The following is a 23,271-nucleotide window of genomic DNA, read 5'->3' as shown; positions in this document are numbered from 1 at the left end:
TAAGTTGACAAAACATAGATGTGATTTCCAAACTGAACAAAGAGAAAATATGCCAGTATCTTTAGTCTTCTCCAAGATCACAGCCATCATATATATTTCCCCTGAGTCATAACTTTGCAATTTATTTCAAAAGATACAAACATGCAAATCATTTCTTTACAGCCAAGAGTTTGAGACCGGATGAATTCAAATTTGAGGTCAGCCTGGGTTATATAATGAACTATCTCAAAAATGAAAAGCACAGAGACATAAGTGTAAATGAGTAAGAGACAGAGAGAGGGAGAGACAGAGAGAGAATTATTTACATGAAAATGTTGAACAAAACTTTGTATTCATAATAGCAAGACACACGGACAATGTATGTGGGGCAGGGAGAGTCAATGGTCAACAGAAAAATCAACACATCCCATTAAGTAAAATACTAGTTATCCATAGAGATGCAGTTATGAGGAAGAAGATGGTACACTAAAGGAAAATACTTGTTTTTAGATATGAATTGGCAAAGTACCAGATAGAAAACTCAGTATGATGTCTCAAAGATAGGTCAGAAAGATGGTTTGTTTTTAGTTGAAAATATCATAAGGGACATTTTTCTTCTAGTTCTGAATTTTCTAAGGAAGGTTCTACCACGTTTCTGGCTTTAAAGTACAAACAAGTCCAGGAAAGGTGACGATGGCTCTGGCTTTGTCGCTGATGAGAAGGGTTCATCATGAGTGTTGCTTTGGCTCCTTCTTTTCAAAGCACTGTCCTGTCCTCCCATCTTCTCTTCTAGTGCCACTTGGAAAACACTCCCAAATAGGGTATAGTGTGTTTGTTTCCAGTGATCACTGAGAATGCGAATGAATGTTAAGGCTCAGTAATTTACTCAGTAAATCTCTATAGGTAACAACTTCATATACTGCTATGAGCTGGGGATATGGCTCAGTAATTCACTGGTGATCCATCATATGTTAAGACCTGGGTTCCATTCCCAGCACCACAACACATATAAACAAATATCGTAGTGAGACATAAACAGTGTCTTTCTGAAATATAACTATGCCCACTCTTCAATCTGAAACTCAGATAATTAAAGAGGAAAATGATTCATTGTCCTTTTATTTAACGAACTTAGCAACACTGTGTTCAGGAAAGCCAAAAGTGTAGTCCATTCTTTGATCCAGCCTACCCCTTCTGCAGCACAGGAAAGAAGAACAAAGAAAGAGCTGGGCTATGTATGACTTGCTGGATCTCTATAATGGAAAGTCCTACAATCCTTCCTACAACATTAAGTTCAAGTTATTTATCACGCCCTGGAACATCATAAGCAATGCCTACATTATGATGGGGATGTGGAGATGGGCTATTAAATCTTGCTGGGGTGAAAATGTGTGGCCGTTTTATATAGCTCATAATATTCTTGTAACCATAAAGATTTAGATCTGTAATTATAGGAAGGAGCCCGATTTCACTCCAATTACTAAGAAAGATGCTACGTAATAAAAAGCCAAGACTTGAAAAATGAGAGTTTGTAAGAGGTGAGTGTTCCCAAATTCTACTGGATTCACTGGTTGAAAACAGAACTCCTGGTTTAACACAACAAAACCCCATCAGGCGCATTCCACCCATGCAAAAATCCATTAGTCAATAAACACATTTTTTTGTAACAAAGACACCATTTTCTGGAATTAAACGTCTGGCGGGACAAAGTTAACTGTTGTGAGGCAATACAAGATTATTATCACACACACACACACACACACACAGCCTTGAGTGAAAATAGCAGGCTTTGTTCTTGGGCTCAGTAGGTAATACCAAGGCCTTTGCCACCCAAGCCTGGGGACATGAGTTCAATCCCTGTGGAAGCAGAAGACCAGTTCCACAACTCTGACCTCCCAATACATTACACATAGACAGACCATAATAAATGAGTAACTGTCACAAGCTTTTTTTTTTTTTAAAGAAAGAAAGACAATCTCAACAAAAGCCTTTGTGCATTGCTTAAGGTAAAATCACTGCTAAATACAGACTAATGATATCTATTATGAATCACCATTAAAAAAAATCTTAACCTCTCAGAAGACTATTTTGGTTTATCTTAACTAAAATTAAAAAAAAAAAAACCTGTTAGGTAAATGCCCACAAAGTCTGAGAACTGAGTTTTAAATACCTTCTTGATAAACAGTAGGGATGAGGAGAAAGAAAAAAAAAAAAAAACCCTCTACCTGCAATATGTAAAGCCCTTTCCTGTGGTCCTTTTCCATTCTGGGGAGAGCCTTAGAAGCTCACAGTGGTAAGGAAGGAAAAGAGAAAGGCACTTGCTAGGTTCTGTGGCTAGGAGAAAGACTGAGTTAAAAGGTGATGCTTCCAGGAGTTATAGTAAGCCATGGAGCTCATTCCCCTCCTCTCAGCTCTTCTATTTGATGACTCTGCAGAAATCTGGAACTGAGCCTTTCAACCCTTGCCTAGGGAATCTCGGGATTGGAGAAGTAAGGGTTAAGCGACTAGTCTAGACCCATCTCTCTCCCTCCTTCTCATAGCCAACAGATTGTCAGGGGTGGAGCCTTCAAGTCACATATCTACCCCCAGACTTCTTTCAGAAATTTCTAACAGGTTGTTCTGATATGTGCTTGTCAGCATTAATTACATGTGACACTGGATTGGCTTGATCGCTGACGAAATTTAAAAGCACTATAATAAAGCAAAAGGGTATCAGGAAAGCTGCCAAGTGGAAGGCTCAAAGGGTTCACACACCTCCCTCTGGCCCAGCTTCTCCACCCCCAGACACAGCTGCTCCTCTCAGCAGGTGGGATTTAGGATAGCAAACCTATCCACTTTGTATAGGCCAGCCCAACCCGCTGTCCCACAAGAGGCAACCCTTTTCTCTCACAGGGCTTCCTGTATGAATGTTAAACTATAAAATCATCACGCTGAGCCTCCTCTTTCAATTCCATTACCATTCCTTAATCCCACACATATAGTTACAGACAGACAAAGATCACCTGGAAAGCAGCAAAGAGGCTTCCCTGGAAATCTGAGAGATGTTGAGCCTGGTGATGCTCAATCTGTTTCCTTATTAACTCTCCACAGAAGTCTACTTCTCCACATTAAGCTAGGACAAAATCAGAACTTGTACTCATTAGACAAAAAGCACAAAATCTGCTATCAACTCACTCTCCCCAAGAATAAATGTATTTCAGAACCACGCTATCTTTCACTCCCATCTGGCTGGTACATTTCTTGCTAATAAGATCACTGGGTACCCTAAGCATATAAAGGGTAGCCCTTTACTTTATTACACTGCAACCGTGAAAGGATCAAATGGTGTTTCAGAAGTCAAGTGGACCAGTGTTATCCAACAGGGCTTCGTGAAACAATGGAAACCTCTGCGCCAGAGCTCCTACATGGTCACTAGCTATGCGTGGGGTTTGGCCACTTGAAATGTAGCTAGCACAACTGAGTTCTTAATTACATTTAAATTTAATTAAGTAATAAGGAAACTTGGCTTCTTAAATTAGATAATTAGGAACAAGAAGATCTGTCTGCTGTTGCTTCCCATGAGTACCGATGAGAAGACGCTAGACTCTGGCAGATTCCTCCCAAGGCTGCAGTGCATGGGCCGGGGCTCTATGACTGTCAGAACAACAGGAATTGTGTTAATAAGGAGACAACTAGTCTGAAGATCCAGGGAGTCAACTGGGGAATCTTGAGGTTTGGGCATCTTAGGTCCTTAGCAAAAATGTATGAAATTTAGTTTAATGTTCTTTTTTATAATGTTTAAAAAATTTCCTATTTAGTATCTGAGAAATGACCCTTACCATGACAAAACCCAATATGTTGCCCCCAAGGGCTCTTAGTCTTTACCTACACTTATAGGGATATGTGTGATGCTTCATTTTAGAGCATAAATATTCTAAATGGGGGTGGAGAAACATGCTTAGAAGGCCACTTATTTCTTGTATTCTTCCCATAAGAAACACCACACTGGTACGGGTATATAGATGAAAGACAACCTCTGCTTGCTACATTGTTTTTCTTAAAGTTAATGGCCAAGAACAGGAACATTACAGCTTAAAAGCCCTACTGCACTTCTGTGTGTCTAAAGAAGACTTTGAAATGTTTACCCAGTCAACAAAGGTAGCAGATCTTACCGCATTTGACTGAAGAAATGTTAATCACGGGAGCATTACTTTTAAGTAATGTACTTTTAAAAATGTTTGGAAGCCATCCATTCTTCACTGTTTATTTTTAAAATTATGATCTGACTAGTATGTACACTAGTATACTTCTTAAAGTGCCCTATCATTTTACAAACGTTATGAACATAAAATAGCATTCAATATGAGTCCAAAAAGATGCATATTTTAAACCTTTCTCATAGAAACTAACCATCTGTACAATAAGCCATTGTCTATTCTACCAAAGTGATTTATTAAAGATAATGAAGCGTATGATTTAATAGCTGCCGCAAATCCTTTTTCAAATAGGATGGGCATAAATAATACAAAAAGATAGTCCAATAATAGGCAAGTCCTAACCTAAGATCTATGCTGTATACTGGGTCACAGGAAACCACATGTGCTCAGTTAACTGTGGAAGAAGTGAAAGCGAAGAGTGGCTATGTATATAGCAAAGATCAGGCTCCCCATTTCTTACTTTATGTATCACCATGATCGTGATTTAGCAAAACCCTTTTCCCCAACAGACAGCACAGAGATCTCCAATTGGAGGTTAGGATGAAGCAACTCAAGTTTTGCAAAACTCTGTTAGTGCAAACCACAATGGGCAGTGTTTCCCTCACCCTGACAACCACTTAGCATCTTGCACACTGCTGTGGGCAATTTATTAGAAGATGAATTCTCAATAGATGCGCAACAGAGTTTAAGAATTAAATAAGATCTCAGAAATCTCTGCCAAGTTGGTGCATACCTGCACCCTCCCATGAGACCCCATTCCAACCTATGTCATCCATTACCCACAATTTTGAAAAGTATGCATGGCCAGATGTCAAAAGCTATTGCTTTTAGCAATAGCAATAACATTCTATTCATTATTAATGTTTTAAATGTATAACACCAAAGTTGCATACATTATTTGACTCTAACATGCAGTCATCACTTCCTATTTGCAAACTAGCTATCTCCGGTAGCAGTCCTGTCTTCCCACATCCTTATGGAATCAGTGTGGCAAATTTATAACAAGAGGAAATACAAGCCATCTCACATGCCAGCTGTTTGGCATGAACAGACTGTCTGGCTCTGCCTTACAGCCATGACATGGCCATTCACTAATAAGCTGGAGCATCTAGCCTGTTTGCCATACCATCCAGCCAGTCCATCTCAAATAAGACTGGATGCTACAAATCCTAGTGTTCAAGAAACACCAAGCTTGAGAAAATGTCTGTGGTTTAAGATAAATAAGGGGCCTATGTGTGAGGCCTATGCAGTTCCTACTGCTCTTGCTCTTGGAATCCTGGCTTGCCAGAACTGAGATCATTTTATTAGATGCCATTAGTCTCTGTTAGGACGGTCATTTGAATAACAACAGATTGGCAAGTATAAAACCAAGGCACCTGTTGTATATTTGGCAGCCTGGATGAAGCCCCTTAAAATGAAAACAAATAAGAGCTATAACCATGCCAAGGGATGGCTTTTGGTTCAATAATGACCATGTGTCAGAATTAAGTGCATCTGGGAATTCTTACCACAGCCAGATGTAAAGGCAGATTTGTCTTGTCTGGTGGCATATGACTGGATACACACAGTCTACTCAGATTTGGCTTTGTCGTGGTTTAGTAACCAACAAGGTAAGTGGAACCTTTTCAAACAAAATAAATTAAATACTGCAAAGGAATCAACAATATGCTCATAAACTGGAGACCCTAAACATGTAAGATTTGGACCGTGAACTAACTCATCTCTGATTTTTCTGTATGCCTTGGAAAATGAATGAGAGAGCATTCAAGTGGGAACAGAGACTGTTCAAGATTATAGAAGAGTCCCAAAGGGACACTGGGAACTGCAAAGACTTTGGCAAAGCTATAATATGTGTCTTTCGAGGTGAGTAAGGGGAAAGAGGAAATGACTGTGGATGGTAAGGGAGCAAGAGAAAAGGGTTTGAAAGGACACCAAGAATCAGGTGGCTTTGTTTAAGTATTTTTTCAAGGTTTGCAAACAGGGGTAACAGGAGCCAAATTCAAGTATGTTCTAAATAATAATGAAAGTTCAATCCAAATCAGCTTAGACAACTGTTGCTTGAAATCAGGGATTGCATACTTTCATTGTAAGAATTATTTTTAAGCATCATGTATTAACTACAAAAATTAAGTGTAGTGACACTTCCTTGTAATTCTGGCACTCAGGAGGTACAGGCGAGAGGCTCAAGAGGTCAACGCCATCCTGAGCTGCTGAGCCAGTTAAAAACCAGCCTGGGATACAGGAGAGCCTGTCTCAAACAACAACAAAGGTGCTGTATAACTGTGGGGGAAAAAACCTCTCAGCACATGTAACCCACACAAGGTGATAGTTTCTGAATATCAATACAAGCATTTTCTTGGGGTTTGTTAAAGGTCAAGCTGACTACAGAACCGAAAAGCAAAAGCAGACAAAGGTACATAGGAAGCTGCAGTTCAAGCAAACACAGGATGCTGGACTGTGCAGACAGAAGAAGGCTAGAAAGAGGCAAGTACTTATTCTAGTACCACCAAGATAAACAGAGAAAACTCAAGAGAAAATAGTCTAAATTATGGACTTTAAAATCAAATGCTAAATTCAATTTTTCTTCTAAACTTTTTTTATGTGTTTGTTTAAAAAAATTCATCAATTTCAGGTTGCACCTAGAAAACAAAGTCATATTCACATATATTTAGGCCACCATTGCTTAAAAGTAGTAACTAAGCACGCATATGAGATTTATTAAATTTGCTACTCTCAATTTTAAGTATTTTTTAAGTATTTTTATGTAAAGACATTTATTATGAACCAAAATGTAGATACATTTTCAGCACAAAGAAAATAGTGCTGCCCGATCCTTCCTAGAGGTTATGGTTAATAGATTAATTTATAGAAAAGTGTGTGGCTAAATAACCCAGTGTTTGCATTGCAAGAAACATTTTGGAAACCTGGACCCAAAGGACTTAAATGTTAAGACACAAAAAAGCTCATAAAAGAAGAAAAGCATTCTCCATGTGACTTTATGTACCATGTCTGATTTAAAACTTCAGGGTGCCCTGCTGTCAAGAAAACAAATCATTTTCCAAATCATCAAACAAATATAACATCCTGAATTTTATTCTTTAGAAAACCATAATTAGTCATAAATAGTTATCTGAAACATTATTCCACTCCCTACCCCAAAACAGTCCCAAATAAGCTCCTATAAAATAGGTTAAATGGAGAAAAAAAAAATCAACTTGCCCATCTGTTATTGATAATAAAATTATCAAGAGAGCAGTAAATGCAAATATTTTAGAAGCCATTCTAACGGACAAAAGTTCCCAGATAAACATGCAGTAGGCTGGCTGCCAGCAAGCAGAGCAGGTATGCGCCACCCCCTTGGCAGAGCTCCACCTCTTTGATGGGAGGCTGCTCTTTGGAGATTCCTGCTTGATTTATACTTCACTTTATAAAAATGCTTTTGATTCCTAGTGGGTAGTATGAAAGTGCCAGGTTTTATTACTTTAAAATCACTTTTGGTACAGATCCTTCACCTAACCATATCCAGGACTGAGTCCAGAGCTCATCACTGCCTTGGAAAGCCCACATAGCAGAGCTGGAAAGCAACAACAGCCAAAGGTCAACTGCCCAAACCCCTGGAGGGAAGAGTGTTTCTCAGTTGAATAAGGAAGAGACTCTTCAGAATGGGCACAGAAACTCTACATATGCTTATATTTTTCATAAATATGTGCCAAAGAAGCTGAACTTGCTTGCCATGTGTGAGATATGTTTTTTAACTTTTTTGTTTTGTTTTGTTTTGTTTTGTTTTGTTTGTATACAAGAAAGAGGGGCTTAAGTGTGAAATAGATAGTTTAGTTGCTAACACTGCCTGACATAATTCTGGCTCTCAGATCCACCCATAATACCTTGAGCTCTAAATCTTGAACTCATTCCTAAACAGTTTTTCTTCCTCTGAAACTGTAACATAGAAATGTAACTAATTAATTAGCATTTAATATACATAATATTAGTTTAGGGATTAAATGTAATACTGAAAGGAAGGAACCAAACAGAATGTCTAGCACCACAGTAAGTACTCAGTACATTTTATCAACTACCACTAACATGACCATGAAAACACGGTGATCACTATCATTGGTGATCAATATCAACAATACTAATGGAAATTTTCTCCAAAGAGGAATGCTGAATTCTGCCTATCTCAAGAGTTCCAAGTTTTTTCAAGGGACTCAGCCTAGGGCATCCTCATAACTTAGGCTGCCACTAAGCTAAATCTCCTATACCTCCAGCTTATCATCATAGGCATATATTTATAGTGGTTCTCAAACTCCCTAACTCTGTGACCGTTTAATACAGTTCCTCATGTTGTGGTGCCCCTCCCTATTATAAAATGATTTAATCACTGTAATTCTGCTACTATAATGAATGCTCATGTAAATATCCAATATACATGGTAATCTGATATGGGACCTTTATGGGGGTTGCAACCTAGAGGTTGAGCACCTTTGGCTTATGATGAATTTATTCTTTACATTCATGATTTAAATTAAATACAACTCAAATTCAAATCCTTAGTTCCATTTAATCCAAAGAAAAAGACAGAGTAAGTGAGTTGGGCATTAGTTGGTTAGACAACACTTAGAAAGACTTCATTGGTCACAAATTGATACAACAGACATAGAGGAAAGAGGGATTCTTCGAATCATATCGGAAGCAGAAAATCCCACAGCAGACACCCCCAGGATAGTTCAGGATCTGCTCTTGCTCAAAAACAGGTCACCTTGGGGTTCTGAGTGAGAAAGCAGGCAGAACATGCAAATTACAGTCAGCCTGCAGAGGACTGTGTCAGCTGTTGATGGGGAGTTTGCACTTGATTGTATAGAGAAGGGGAAAAGAAAAGGCCACATTTCAGAAAAGAAGAGAGAGAAAACACTAAGACAACATGGAAAGCTATTTATGGGCTGCAGAACATCCAAGCACATGGTAAAGTCAGAAAGGGAAAGGAAGCCATACAATAAAGAAAATCCAGGAATAGAACTACAGAACTGGATAACAAGAAGGGAAGAAGATAGGTGCAAAGGATGACACCAAATTTCCTTCCGGAGGGCTAAATCAGATGAGGTGTGGTGTGAAGGAAAATGACTACAAATACTGTATGGGAGATATTATTTAGAGTTTATTATTCAGAGCTCGTGATTCAGGAAAGCCTTTTATTGACAACGATCTGTCCAGCTGATAGAAATTTAGGATAGGTACTTGACGAGTGCTATGAAATCTACTTTCAGGGTAATCTATGCAGAAACTGTTGGTTCTATGCTAACTTGACAGGAATATCCCAGGAGACAGCAGAGGAGAATCTGAAAGGATTAATCAATATTCAAAGAGTTTATAATAGAGATGGAAGCTAGGAGGCCTAAACATCATAGGAAAGGAGAATCCATGAAGAGAAGAAAGCAAGAATCAAGGAAAGAGCTCAGAGCAGTACCCATCCGTGGGAGCCTCCAATAGAAGTTGTTTTCAACATTTTTTTTCTTGTAGGGAACTACTATAATCCTCCAAGGAAAAATAAATAAAAATGATTACATGAACAGTAAGTAGATTTGGAGTGTTTAAGGTATTTCTAGGTGATTATTCCCTGCTAGTCAAAAAATCATGAGAAAGATTAGACTAAGGTATAAAAGCAGATCTGAAGAATCAGACTGAACCATTTCAACCAGAGAAGTATGAATTGGTAATGTTCCCCCCTTTAAAAACCTTTAAGAATATGTCAATTAAAATACAACATGGAAATATGTTTCCCAGGGAGTTGAGGGCCTCTGTGTGAAAAAAGAAATGATTAGTGCCATTCGTTGGAGTGAACACTGGGAAGGATGGAAAATAATCTTATGATAAACAATAAACAAATGTCTTTTGACCTATAATAGGACACTGTGTCTGTATTTGATGTGGCTAGTCTCATTTCTTCCTGTGGAACTGTGCTGGTGGGTCTTAGGGAAAGACAGAATGCAGTAAGTAAATTCCTATCTTCCATCAACACATTTGACCTCAGAGCAAACCCCACAACTGGCTACAGGCACCACCATCCATCACTGCTCTTGAAACTGGATCTTTGAGGAAAAGACAGCTGCACTGGGCAAGGGCTGAGCAGCTTTCTAAGATGCAGTGCACTTTTTTTCAAAGCACTTATTTTGGTTTAGTATTTTAATTAACTGCGTTTCTAAGCATTTCTTTCCCCAAACTGCAGTTCCACATCAACAGCTATCCTTGGGAATCTATTAATTCATTCTTGACTTTTAAAGGAAATGCTCCCAGTACATTCTAGGCAAAGTCATTTCTAGCTTTTAGTTTGAAAGCTTTTCTGAGATAGTGGTGTACTGAGGCATGCTAATATGCACAGACTGCAATGAACACGCTGGGCAAGAAAGATTGTTCTAGGATCTGCAGTGATTACAACAAATATACACCAGAAAGCAGAGGAGGAGGGAAGGATATAGACACCTACATCCAACAAATCTGAGTTTTAAATCAGTCAACAATTTAGAGCAAACCGATAATGATCCAGATAGCTATTTACTATAAAACATGAGCCTAGCATGAAGCATACTTATCACATGGCTAACACATATAGAGCTTACATAGGTCTTTTTTTAACCTTAAAAAGTAAGAATTTCTTATTACACAGTTAGCTGGATTGTCATCGTTTGGATGGTTATTCTCTCCACCTTAGAGATGGTGAAACTGAGACTCTCAAATGTTGCCTCCCTCCCCAGGCAGAATGTGATAGGACTGAGAGCCTGAGTTTTCCTTAGAGCAAATCTATTGCTATCCATCTTTTCGAAGGCTGGAGAAAAAATAAATAGATATAGATGTAGATAGATAGATAGATAGATAGATAGATAGATAGATAGATAGATAGATAAATAGATAGATAGATAAATGGATGATAGATTAAAATAGAGTGAGTTGACATTACATAGGAGTCTCTGGTACCTTGCTATCTAATGCTTACAGTTGATCATTCTATTTATTTTAAAATACAATTTCCACAAATCTCTAAACAGATCCAAGAAACTTTTTAAAACATACACTCAATTCCTCAACCTCAATTTCTTTCATTAGCTACTGCTACATTAGCTCAAAGGTTGGCTTTCTTTGTTGCTCTTTAAAGACAATTAAGATTTTGTAAATTCAATTAATTTCAAGAAGCTGATGGATTTATGAATGTTAAAGCCAGTAAACAGCAACGTGAGAGGGCTATGAATCTCCTGACACTGTTATCTGAAGGTCAACCCTCAGCAAAGAGGCAGTCTTTCTGGTCAGTGAGCGCAAAGCAAAGCACTATGACAAAGCCTAGGCTCAAATGGTGCTCTGCTATGGGACTCGGTTCTTTACACTCTGTCGTCAGTGCCACACAGCCATTGGTAGTGGAAAGCGGATCGCACCTTTCAGGTTGGGGGAGAGGATCACCTAAGTGGTTGGTCCATTACTGTCGGCTGATCTGCCTGTATCCATGACCTAGCCCTTACAGACAGAAAAAGCTGCTTTTGCTTTCCAAATGATTTTTGTCAATATATTGCCTGTAACATACAGAAATTTGACTTAGGGAACAGAAGATCATGGTTAAAGAGCCATGAAAGGCATTCCTTCAAAAAATATTGATATAGACTGATTGATTATATCAGCATCAAACAGAACTAATTCAGATTGGCCACTGAATTATCTTGAGAGAGAAGACTCTGCAAGCATCATCTCGGGCCATTTTTCTCGAGTTGCTTTGAGAGGGGTGGCAATATGAATGAACAGAATTTTAAGTTACTTTAATGTCAAGTTTTAATGCCCAAGTCTTAAAAATACTTTCATTAATAAAATATTAATGGAAAGAAATGAAATCAGCTAGCTGCATAAAAACATCCGTGATTTGTTAATCAGGAAACAAGGGGCTAACAGTTTAAGGAAATTTCATGGTATGTGCCTGGTCAGAAAGCTGCCTTGTGTGCTCCAAACTCACCATTTTATCATGGCATTAATATTTAGGTTTCATTAAGTCAGAGACTGCTACAAAATATGAGCATTTGCTCTTTGACCTTGCCAAGACTTACAACATGAAAAAAAAACCCTCTCAATTTTTACACTGGATGCTATAATTTTATGAGATGAGCAATCAGTGAACGCAAGCCATGTATTCTTTTAGCTGTCTTTCCTTAGAGCTTAACTGTGAAAAACTTAAATATATTTCTCCTTTTTTAAAAACTAGAAGGGAAATTTCGACACTTTCCTTGTTGAAATATACTCAAACCAAGGATGGCATTTTCATAAGCATTACCAACTCCTGATTAGAAGCAAATGAGATTATCCATAGGGGATATCCCAAGCAAACCCATCCTTCGGTAGAAATGTTACTGTAATACAAAACCCACAGACACTTAGAGGCACGTGACGCCTCTTCAACAAAAGTCATTGGCAAATACTATCTAAGTAATCTCATTCCACATTACCAAACTGCTTCAGTGAAGTATTATTACACAGCCATCCCCAGTCTCATAGTCTACAAAGAATAACGCCTCTCCTTGGTCCTCTTTGGCAAATTAGTGATAATATAAAACAGAAGGTTTTAAAGCACTGATTTTGCTTGAGGCCACAAACTACCTTTGTGCCACCACAATTAAACACCTTTCCTTAGGGACGTTCTGAACAGTACATGGATTAAACAAGAAAGAATAAATAAATCCACGAGGGAGTAAGAGATTACCAATAAATCTGGTTTAACACAATCTCGCTTACTCATATTGACCTTCTCAATTAAAAATGACTGTCTTTTTTATAAAAATGGGACTTATCAAATACACACTGGAAAACTGGGCATTATTATCTTTATACTTAGTACTTTAGTATCTGGATTAGTAACTGCAAGTGTGTTTTGTAGTCACCCTCTTAAGTATTCTACATAATAGATAAAGTTCTTTCAAAGAAACTTTTGGGGACAAGAACTAAGGGCCATTTGTATAGATGTCAAAGATTTCAAAGATGTCAAAGTTGCCTTTAATAAGTCTAATGTTCTCAGGACACAAGAAAGCTACAACTTTAGACTACCTACAAATACATGCTGAAATTAGCAAGGGATGCTTTAATTAAAAAAAAAAAAAACCTTAAAGAATCGATATTCCATAGGGTGGCATTTTTCATATAAGACAGTGTTGATAATTCCACATTTATCCTCTAAAATACAGAGTCGTTCAGTGCCATGATAGAACATGTAAGTCTGAAGGAATCCAATATGGAAATATTTACAGTGTATTCTATAAAGAACCACCCCTTTCAATTTGAAAAACTGAGTATCAACAAAAAGATCAGTGTAAGTAGACTTGACATTACTGTCTAATGTCATCAGGATTGGCATAGCTGATCGATTTCAAATTTTTGAACCTGACACTAAAAATGTATACAGCATCCTCAGTCCATGTCACTCAAGTGCTCAGTGAACTCCACTTAGAACTTCAGCGTCTCCTTCCTCACAAACTTATACAGCACTTTTAAAAGCATTCCAATCACACTGTTAATCTATGTGTATACTTCCTTTAAAGTAACTCTGCTTGTTTGTCTTCTAAACCTGCCTTGTGTAAGCAATATCCTTATCAGACCAATTAGGAAAAGTTATTTATGTTTTCTTTTCTTGTTTTATTTTACCATAAACTAAGAAACAGGCATTGTATAAGAATCTGCATAAGTAATGGTTTTTTTGTTTCAAAGTCTATATGAAAAATCACCCTAATACCAGAGTACCATAGATTACCTAAATAAAATTCTTGAAATATCCTTTAATCAGCCTTCACAGCTAATGTCAGAGCATGGGTTGGGGATTTTCAAAAGGAAAAAGAAAAAAACTTACAGAACTGACTACTTGAATTTTTCTTAAATGTCTTCTAGGAAGGGTTTGTGTAAGCCATAGCAGGGTGTCTCCTGAATATAAGAACAGTTATACAGGCCCCTAGTGGCTTAGCAAATAGCAGCAGTTGAGGGGAATCCAATTTTTAGTTCTAGACTTTGGGGTATTTTGGTTTTAAATGAGTGTCTATCTTAAAAAGCTTGTCAAATAATGGCATGCAGTATTTTAAGCAGTTTTGTATCTATGATTACATAACATACTTATATATATATACATATATATATGTATGTATATATATACATATATGCATTTAGTTACTTTCATTAATTGTTCAACTTCACTGGCCAAGAATTTTTGCCATATAACTGCCACAAAAGGACAGTTGACACATCTGCCTCTTTACATGTCATCAGAAAGTATTATCTCAGACAGCTGCCTTAAAATACATCTGAGGGCCACTTTTCCTATTTGAATCCCATTTCTATTGTATCACCATTACTAAGGGTTTTCTATTAAGTGCTCATTATTTTAAATTAGATAGGCATATCGAAATGACATGTTTATGGTTGTACGAATTTCAATGTGTTTCCCATAACAGTACCTATTTTAAAATATTTACAATTAATAACACCCTTTAATTCTCCATCCCCTTGTGTCTTTCCTTCACAAAAGAAAATTCCAGGCAGGCACATTTACAGCTTTTAGCAATTTTTAACTGGACACAATCTGACAGCTGAATTCATGAAACTGACCAGCTTGTCAATTTCACACTTTGAAAGTACAATAATAGCTGATAACATGCGGGTGAATTTAAAAAAATCTGTCACAGAATTGCTAGCTCCATTGAAAAGGACAGTACAGTACATAATTATGGGAGGCAGGAGGTAGGGAAAATTTTATTGTCCATTTAGGAGATCTGTTTCAAGAATTCGGATACAGAGCATAGAAAATGTGCTTCCTCTTTGGTACAATATCTGTGGGGCCATAAAGGAGATCTGTTCAAAGTAGGATAATGTCTACTAAGCTTTTCCATGAACATCAACAGTGCTTTCACAGTTGGGATCATTTAAAGATTCGTTTATATCAGAATGTTTTGAGTTTGGGTTTATCATCCTGGATTTGCATCAAGTTGAGACCTTAGTGTGTGCACTCTGAGACAGAGAAATAGGCACACCATCAGAAGTACCTCTGGTTGAAGGGAGTCACAGTAGTTGTGCTACAGACCGGCAAAAAGAATACACCAAAGTCTGCATTTGTAGCTAATTACAACCTCAAATCTGTGAACTAAGCAGTCACTACTTACTAAAGGGCTCAAAATGTGTGAGCTGCTGCCTATTAATTCGCTAGCATTGACGATCTGAGCACGTAAAAGAGAAAAGATAAACAGTTTAGGAGCAAATACTGGGCCAGCGATCCCTCAGGAATTTTCCAGGGTATTTACGGTGCAGATTGTAGATGAGGCTGGGGGATATAACCCAGTCAAAGAAACCCAGGCAACAGGAGATGCTAAGCAAGTAGAGTACTGGGAGGAGAACTGGAAACAACACAAGTGGGTTGTGATAGTCGGGTTTTGAAGAACGGCACTACTATTTGTAATTTAAAACACACGATTAATGAAAACCAAGCTCATACTTACTGGGGGGAAAAAAACACCTAAGCGGAACTAAAACTGACTTCACTTGTTAAAGGTTTAAAATAAAATCAACGTCGCGGAGAAAAACCAGGGCAAGTTTTTGTTGTTGTTTTTAACATGTCTATAGAAAAGCCTACAATCAGCGTGTAGCAAAGCTAAGGATCTTTGGTTGGGAGCTTTCTTTTTGAATTGTTTCCTACTACTTCAACTCTTCATAATAAATTATGCGTTTCCTTCGCCTGGAGCGAGTGTGTGTGAGTACACCAGATTCCCGCAGCAGACCTAAAGCTTCGACTGGGCCACAGAAAGCGCTCCAAACAATCCCCTCCCGCAGGCAGCCGCGGACCCTCGAGTGTCTCCTATTTTTCCTTCTCCTCACGAGTTCAGAGCAGAGAATCCAAAATCGCCCTCCAGAACCGACCGCTGCCGCCCGGGGCAGATCGCCGACCCCCGGTTGATCAGGGTCCGGAGCGGAGTCGCTCCGGGCACTCGGGGGTCCCAGGCTCCAGAACCCGGACGGCTTACCTGCTCACGTCGGCTCGGGGCAGCCGCCGCCCGCGCCGCTCCCAGCACCGCGCTCCAGCCCTCCGAGGCCGCGCCGCCTCCGGGCGGCCGCTCAGTCCCGCAGCCGCCGCCGCCCAGCCCGCGCGGCAGCCGCAAGTGGCGAGTCCACGGGAGTCCCGGCCGTGCCTCCGAGCGCCCCGCCTCCCTTTGCCAGCGCCGTGTCCTCGGCCCTGGCGCCCGCCGCTAGCCGCCGCTCCCGCTCCTCCCGCTGTTCCACGCTCCTCCCGCTCCTCCACGCTGCTCCGCGCCCTCCTCCTCCTCCTCGCGCGCGGCTGCTCCGGCGCGCTGCTGGGGGGTCCGGCCGCGTCTCGCCTCCTCCCTCCGCCTCTCCCGTTTCCTCCTTCCTGCTGCTGCTGCCGCCGCTGCTGCTTTTAAAGCAGATTCTTTGGCCACAAATAGCAACTCGGCTGCCCCCCTCAGCGCCTCCCTCCGGTTCTTGTCTTCTTCCCCCCAAAAGTGAAGCGCCAACGAGATAACCCGATAGTGAGGCCCGCGGGGGTGAGGGGAGCGAGCGAGGGGTGCTCGTAGCTCTGGAGTGGGGTCCCGATTGCACCGGCCAGGGCCAGGACTGAGTGGTCAACCCACACCTTGAACCTGGCGGGAACCTGGCGGTCACAGTTTTCGGCGAGGTGGCTCGGTTAGGGAAATGCAATGAAGGAGCTCAAGAAAGTAATTTTCTAGGCTTCTCTCTTTGTTTCCTTGTCTGGGTGATTTCTAAAATCCTCATAACTGCTGGAGATCCCACGGAATCGCTGTGCCCAACGCTTGGGGATTGTGTGTGTGTGTGCCGTCTGCGCCCGAGTGTGAGTGTGGGTGCGTCCCGGGCGTGGAGAGCCAGTCCGCTGCGCCCGCTGGCGAACCTTCAATCCGGACCGCAGACTCACTGAGGGCTACAGAGCTTGAGTAAGGAGGGACAGGCTAGAGAGCTGGGCGAGGAGGAGCGTGTACACACACACACACACACACACACACACACACACACACAGACCTCACAACACACACAAAACACAGCGCGTGCGCGCGCACACAAGCACGAGGGAAAGAGAGAGAGAGAGAGAGAGAGAGAGAGAGAGAGAGAGAGAGAGAGAGAGAAGAGAGAGTGTAGAGAAGAGGAGGGGAGGGGGCGGGGTGACGTCACTCCCCAATATCCATCCACCCAGCCAGAAAAGACCCTCTCAGATTCACTCAACTCATCCCGGTGCACACATATGCACACCCGGGAGCTTCCCGCTCTGCTTCCTGAAGCATAGGAGGAAGAAAGGCTGGTCGCGCCCTATTCAAAGCAGTTGAATAATACAAGGGGCGTTCATTGATGAGACTGAGTTGTGTCTATCCCAGTTCACCTTGGCAGCCTCCTTCTCGGACTTTTTTAGGATCCTCACTTTGAAGGCAGAGAGGAAGGAAGGAAGGGAAGTACCCAAATCTTGGTGTGAGAACTCTTAGGGTGCTTTCAGCTACTTGCTCTTATGTTAGCAAAGCACTGCTATCTGGCTCTCGCGAAAGACAACAAAAACCTCTCCAGACAGGCACCAGTTGTTGGACCAGGGTGGATAAGGTGCCTGGTGCGGATTGCTAGCCAAAAGACGTGGTGTTTAACCTTCTTCCCTACTCATACGATCTCCAGCATGTGGGGGAAGTCAGCAGCTAGAAGCCTCCATTGGCAACCGGCCCATCAAAATTCATTAGGAACACCATGAGAAAGGTCAAGTGAAGTGAAGCCTGGGCCTTCAAGCCACCTCCACTGCTCATTCTGTGTTCAGGCCAGCCAATGCAAACAGCACTTACTCCTGCAGACTCCGAACAGTCTTGGAAGGAGCAAAGGTAAGCAGACCCCTTTAGAAGCAACTTAGTGGTCCAGTATCTAGCATCCTGACGGTCTCTAGCTGCCTGCATTTTTGCTTCAATCCTCTGCATGCCATGCACTTGAAATTACTGAATACTGAAGTCAGTATTCCTCTGCCCACTGAACACTGCAAAAAGAAGGCATACCATTTGGAACGGGTCTTATGAGGTGTCGTTCTGTTTCTCAACATGTTGGGAGTAAAGAAACATCTCCGACCAACTCTTCCTTATTTTTTTTAACTCCTTTTACTCCTCTTTGAATGGTTAGCCTTACTGTGAGAACCAGAAAGAAGTGCATTATTGTGTGAGTTTCAAGCCATGTTTAACCAAGTTTTGGATGGAACACACTGAAAGCTTGAGCAGAGACTATGAACTGCTGTTACTCCTGCCTTCAGGGTTAATTTGAAATCTGGGCTTAGTGATAAATCACTCTCCTCCAGAATATAAACTAGATTGTCTTTCTCATTGCCACATCCTCCCTCCCTAGTGAACTAGTGGCTCTACTTCTCTCCTTCAGATGTTGGAAATACCTCCTCTGGGTACTGGAAAGGCAAGGTACCTTCTGCCTCCACATCTGACCTTGCTGAGAAGAGCATAGCAGTGAAGCCTGACTACTCTGGGTTCACAGTCTGAGAAGTACTCTCTTCTCCCACTAGGAGTAAGTCAGGCTAGCTACAGAATTCAATACTGGCTGTTGCCAACATGAGCAACATAGATCACAGTACAAATAAATGGCAAGCCCAACTTCCTCAGTACCAGAAGTTCCTAGATGAGTCCCTATTATGACCAAACATACACTAAAAATGAAATAGGTTATCTGAGTGGCATGTAGTCTCTGCTGTTATTGTACAAAAGAAACTTAGACATATGCTGGCTGCTGCTGCTGAGGAAGGCAAGGTAGAAGAAACAGACAAATGCAAGTAGAAGTGGGAGTGAGATTCCGGCCAGGCACACACACAAGACCACAGTGGTAGCAAATGCACTCAGCAGCTGATGTTGCAGCATCTCATACAGCAAGCAGCTGGACGGCTTTGTCTTCCGGATGTTTTAACCAAAGAACATTAGAGGTGTGTAGGTTTCCTACTAGTCTCATTTCATCATTACAGACAAGGAAACTTCGTCCCTGAGACTATAAGGTTGCACAAGGTGTCTAAGGCAGAGGTAAAATGCAAATTCAGGTGCCATTGTCCCCTTCCCTGATGCTAAAATATCTACAATCGTCTTTAAGTTCTGGGTCAAGTAAACTGTTTTTTCCAAGTCATCGCTGAACAACATATGTACACGGTTTAGAAATGATAGCTATTTGCACAAAAGAAAATGAGGAGATAGAGCTGCACCTGCTTAATTTCCTTCCAGATCTGGCATTCTGTGAAGAATAGCATGCTGGAGTTTCGCTGTGATACACACTCCCCTGAGTGCATAATTCAGCTAGGTAGGGTGACTATAAGTTTGTTTTGAACCCCATACAAAGCACTTTGTTTCTAGAAGTAATGGTGAGATTTATGAAACATGGCAAAGTTAAATTTAAAATAATCATGTTGACAGTAACAGCGGCTGTTATTTTGTGGGGTGTCATAGAAAAAAAGTCTCTTGTAGTCAAAACTGACCTTGAACTCTTGATCCTCCTGCCTCCTCTTTCCTGGTACTGAGATTCTAGAACTATGTTCCGCACCCAGCTTCCATTGGTTTTCAAAAAGCACACAGTGACCTTTAGAGAGGTCCATGAATATACTGGTTACATACAGGTTTTTTTTTTCAATGAAAGAAAAGTAAGAAAGAATTACTGTGATCATGGGGCTAAGTCTAGAAGCCATGGCCTCATCTTCAACTAAAACCTTTGCCTTTCTAGCTGAATATTATTAGTTTCAGGGTTTAAGTGAGGAAATAGGATTAGATGAGGTACAAAATGTAGCCATTCCAAGAACTTGCAAGTAGCTAAGCTAGAATTTTGCACCTATATCATTTCAAATCCAAACTGCTTTTGTTTCTGTAATAATGAAAAAATATAAACTAAAAGATGCAATAAATTGCTGTTTATCATATTTTCCTTGAAAGGAGTATATGATTTTGTTTTGTTTTTTTTTCCTTTATGAAAGCCAGTTAGAATGGAAAAGCACAGCATAGATCTGAATGGCATGTGTGTAGTTTCATAAGCACTGAAGCTAATATCAGACCATTCCTACAGGTGCTAGGCTGTGTCTAACATTCTTTATTAACTTGTTGCTAAGAGCAGAAATGAAATAATAATGAATGGTTTTAATCCTCAAACATTCACCACTACAAGTTAAAATGCTAGAGAGAAATTCCTAGATTGAATTCATGTAGCCGCTCTCGGCTGCATGTGCTCTGCTCTCCAAACATGGACGCAGCATGAAGAAAAGCTGGAGAAACGTGAGACCCTACACCAAACACTATTTGGCTTAACCTGGAGACAGAAAATGCATTCACAGAAATGCGGTTATAATTCTACCTACACTGCAAAGAAAAATGGAGCCAGCAGCTCACCTGAACAGTGCTGTGGATTCTACAACCAGTGCTATGAGTATACATGGTTTATTCCAATTCCTCAGCTCTGAAAGTTCAAATCCAGCACCAAGAAATGGTTGAAGGAGACCCTGGCCTTTCTCATCTACTATGGAAAGGGCCCTGGCTTGCCAGTAGGCTTTCAGTACACGGGAGGCAGGTAGGAGTTTTGAGCTGTGCTGTGCAAACATTCACAATCTCTGCATATGACATAAATGCACTTCCCCCTCCCAACCTGAGGCAACAACTAAAAAAAAAAAAAATCCTATCATTTAAAAAATAAATAAATCAGGTCTCTCCTTGGCCAGCTCAGTCGCCACATTTCACCCTCACCTGTACTGTGTAGAGGACATTATGCTGCAATGCTATTTTCCATTGGCTCAGCTACTGGAGATTACAGCATGCAACTGTGACAAATGGATATTCCCATTAAATTCCTTAGTAGAGTGGGGCATTCCATTAACCACTGGCATTATCCCAACCCAAGTGAAACATTGGGTCATTTTTTTTCAAGTGAGCAAGAAGTGAAGGGGGGAAAAACAAAGGATATACTCTAATTACTTTCCTAGTTTTTTGTTGCATGCATTATGATAGTCGTATATTACAATTATTTATAATTATCATATGACAAGCTGTCAGCTGAAATTTAACAGGTGATTTGTCAAGAAGTTCCATTAATGCATTCACTAAGTACTGGTTTTCAGTATTAACAGAAAAAATTGTGTCAATTTTGTTTTTTTAATACTATATAGTTTAAATACTCAAAGGTCTCCCATCTTTAAATGACAGACATTGGTTATTAAAATACCACTATTGGAGTCACAGTGATGTCCTCCTTTAGTCCCAGCACTGGAAAGGCAGTGGCGAGTGGATCTTTAGAAATATAAGGCCAACCTGGTCTTCATAGCAAGTCCCAGTCCAGTCAGGACAATATAGTGAGACCAGGACTCACCATAAATAAAAGTGAGGTAAACTCAAACTAGCACTATGGCTTGCATGTATGGGTGCACAGTCACTAAGGCAAGGCATAAGCAGACTTTCACCACGTCAGGTTTAAGATGCTGAAGCTTTCCTTGAAAAATAAAATTGCCTACTGTTCTTTTATGTTCTAACTCTGTATAATTTTAATCCATCCTTTACATTTTATATGTTTTTTACTTTAAAATGCGTATGTGGGAGTGCACCCTTTCAAGCATGTACCTCTGTGTGTATTATTAATACATGCCACAGAATACACAGAGAGATGAAAGGACAACACGCGGAGCCTGGGAATGACCTCAGCTCATCATGCTTGGCAGGGGTGGGGCCGGGGGGGTCGTAGAGGGATCTTTACCCACTAAGCTGTCTCTCCAGGCCCAGTTTAATAGTTTGAAAGACATTTGCTTAGTGTATTTGCAGGAAGGGACACATGTGTACTGGGCCACATGTTGAGGTCAAAGGACAACTTGATGGCAGAAGTTGGCTATTTCCTTCGACTATGTGGATTTGGGGGCTCATAATCAGTTGGTCAATCTTAGCATTCAGTGCCCTAATTCATCTTGCTGGCCCCATTTTTTTTTAAAAAGACCTTTTAATGGATGGATGAATGAGAAGATAGTAAGAGCGAACATGTATTTACATTCTATTTAGTATCTTTGCCTTACCATAATGCAAAGGAAGGAGTATTTTAAAGTACAGCAAAGATTAAGAAGTCGGTGAAGAGCTAGTAATTAATCACTGAATGGAGGGCATTCTACAGAAAGCCAAAACTGATGAAGCTGATGGTGCAGGCTGTCTTTAGCTGACTGGCACAAGAACAGGACACACAATGAGAAAGAATCCCAGACAGTTCCTGCGGAGAGAATCTTGGGAAAAAATGGAAGTCTCAATGCCAGTATCTGAAGAATGTCAAACCCATGGCACATGACCCGGGAATGAAATTAAACTGCGTGCTGTAATTTTATTATTGACCCCATGGCCAGCCAAAATTTGTGCTGCTTTAGAGAATGACAGAAAAGTACGGCAGTGCTTGCTTAAGTTTCATTTGCACCAGCCTGACTCTTATCTTTAAGCCTGTGACATGCAGCAGGCTGCTAATGACTGGCAATCAGCAACTCGGAGGGAACTGAATCTCCTTAATGAAAGAATGCACGTCAAGATTCAACAGAAAAAAAAATATAAAACCTAAAGCCCAGCTGTCTTTCAAAGCAAATAAGACACCCAACGACCAAGGTCACCAATAAAGTTCAGCTTTCTCATTTTTTAGGAAGAAAAGACTAACAGAGACTTGAAATTATTTTTAAATGTTTGTTCTCTCAAGGTTTCATAAAATGACTTTCAGACACTCTTAAGCAAAATACCATAAGTTGATCTTCATGCCATAAGAAGTGTGTCTATATGAAATTTGTGGCTTACACATAATCAGAGACAAACAGTTCCTCATATCCTGGGCCAGGGGCTCACAGTTTCCAGATCTTAGTGATCCTCGTGCATGGAAGAACAGCTATTAAAGGTATCAGACCACTATTTTCCAACTGCTCTGGTTTTCTCCCTTTGTTTTTCACATCTCCTACAGTGCTATAGACTTCAGTTACATCACATAATTTTGCTCAAGTTCAAAATTGGTGGCATAGTTTCTCAACTATTTGAAGAGATTCCTGTCTGATCAGAACCCAAAAATCTAGTATAGTATG

The 23,271-nt window shown here is 40.4% G+C and overlaps 1 protein-coding gene and 1 long non-coding RNA gene across 25 annotated transcripts in view; one reads left to right on the top strand and one right to left on the bottom strand.

Annotated features, from left to right (window-relative positions):
• The window catches only part of Ptprd (protein tyrosine phosphatase receptor type D), a 2,287,128-nt gene that overhangs the window by 500,926 nt on the left and 1,762,931 nt on the right, over positions 1 to 23,271 (bottom strand). Inside the window, exon 1 of one of the 24 annotated variants that reach the window (XM_085839211.1) lies at positions 16,196 to 16,447. The exons of the other annotated variants lie outside the window; for them this stretch is intronic. The gene's annotated coding sequence lies outside the window, so the exon portion shown is untranslated. Of the gene's footprint in view, positions 1 to 16,195; positions 16,448 to 23,271 lie in introns of those variants that run through there. 24 annotated transcript variants of the gene reach the window in all.
• The window catches only part of LOC147004269 (uncharacterized), a 39,802-nt gene continuing 34,454 nt past the window's right edge, over positions 17,924 to 23,271 (top strand). The window contains exon 1 of the long non-coding RNA XR_015047362.1: positions 17,924 to 18,055. This is a non-coding gene — a long non-coding RNA (uncharacterized LOC147004269). The remainder of the gene's footprint in view (positions 18,056 to 23,271) is intronic.

This window comes from Mus caroli, unplaced genomic scaffold (assembly GCF_978045245.1).
Source record: "Mus caroli unplaced genomic scaffold, Mus_caroli_1 scaffold_6, whole genome shotgun sequence".
In the NCBI taxonomy this organism is placed as follows: Eukaryota; Metazoa; Chordata; class Mammalia; order Rodentia; family Muridae; genus Mus; species Mus caroli.
This window is presented reverse-complemented; position numbering and strand designations above follow the sequence as displayed.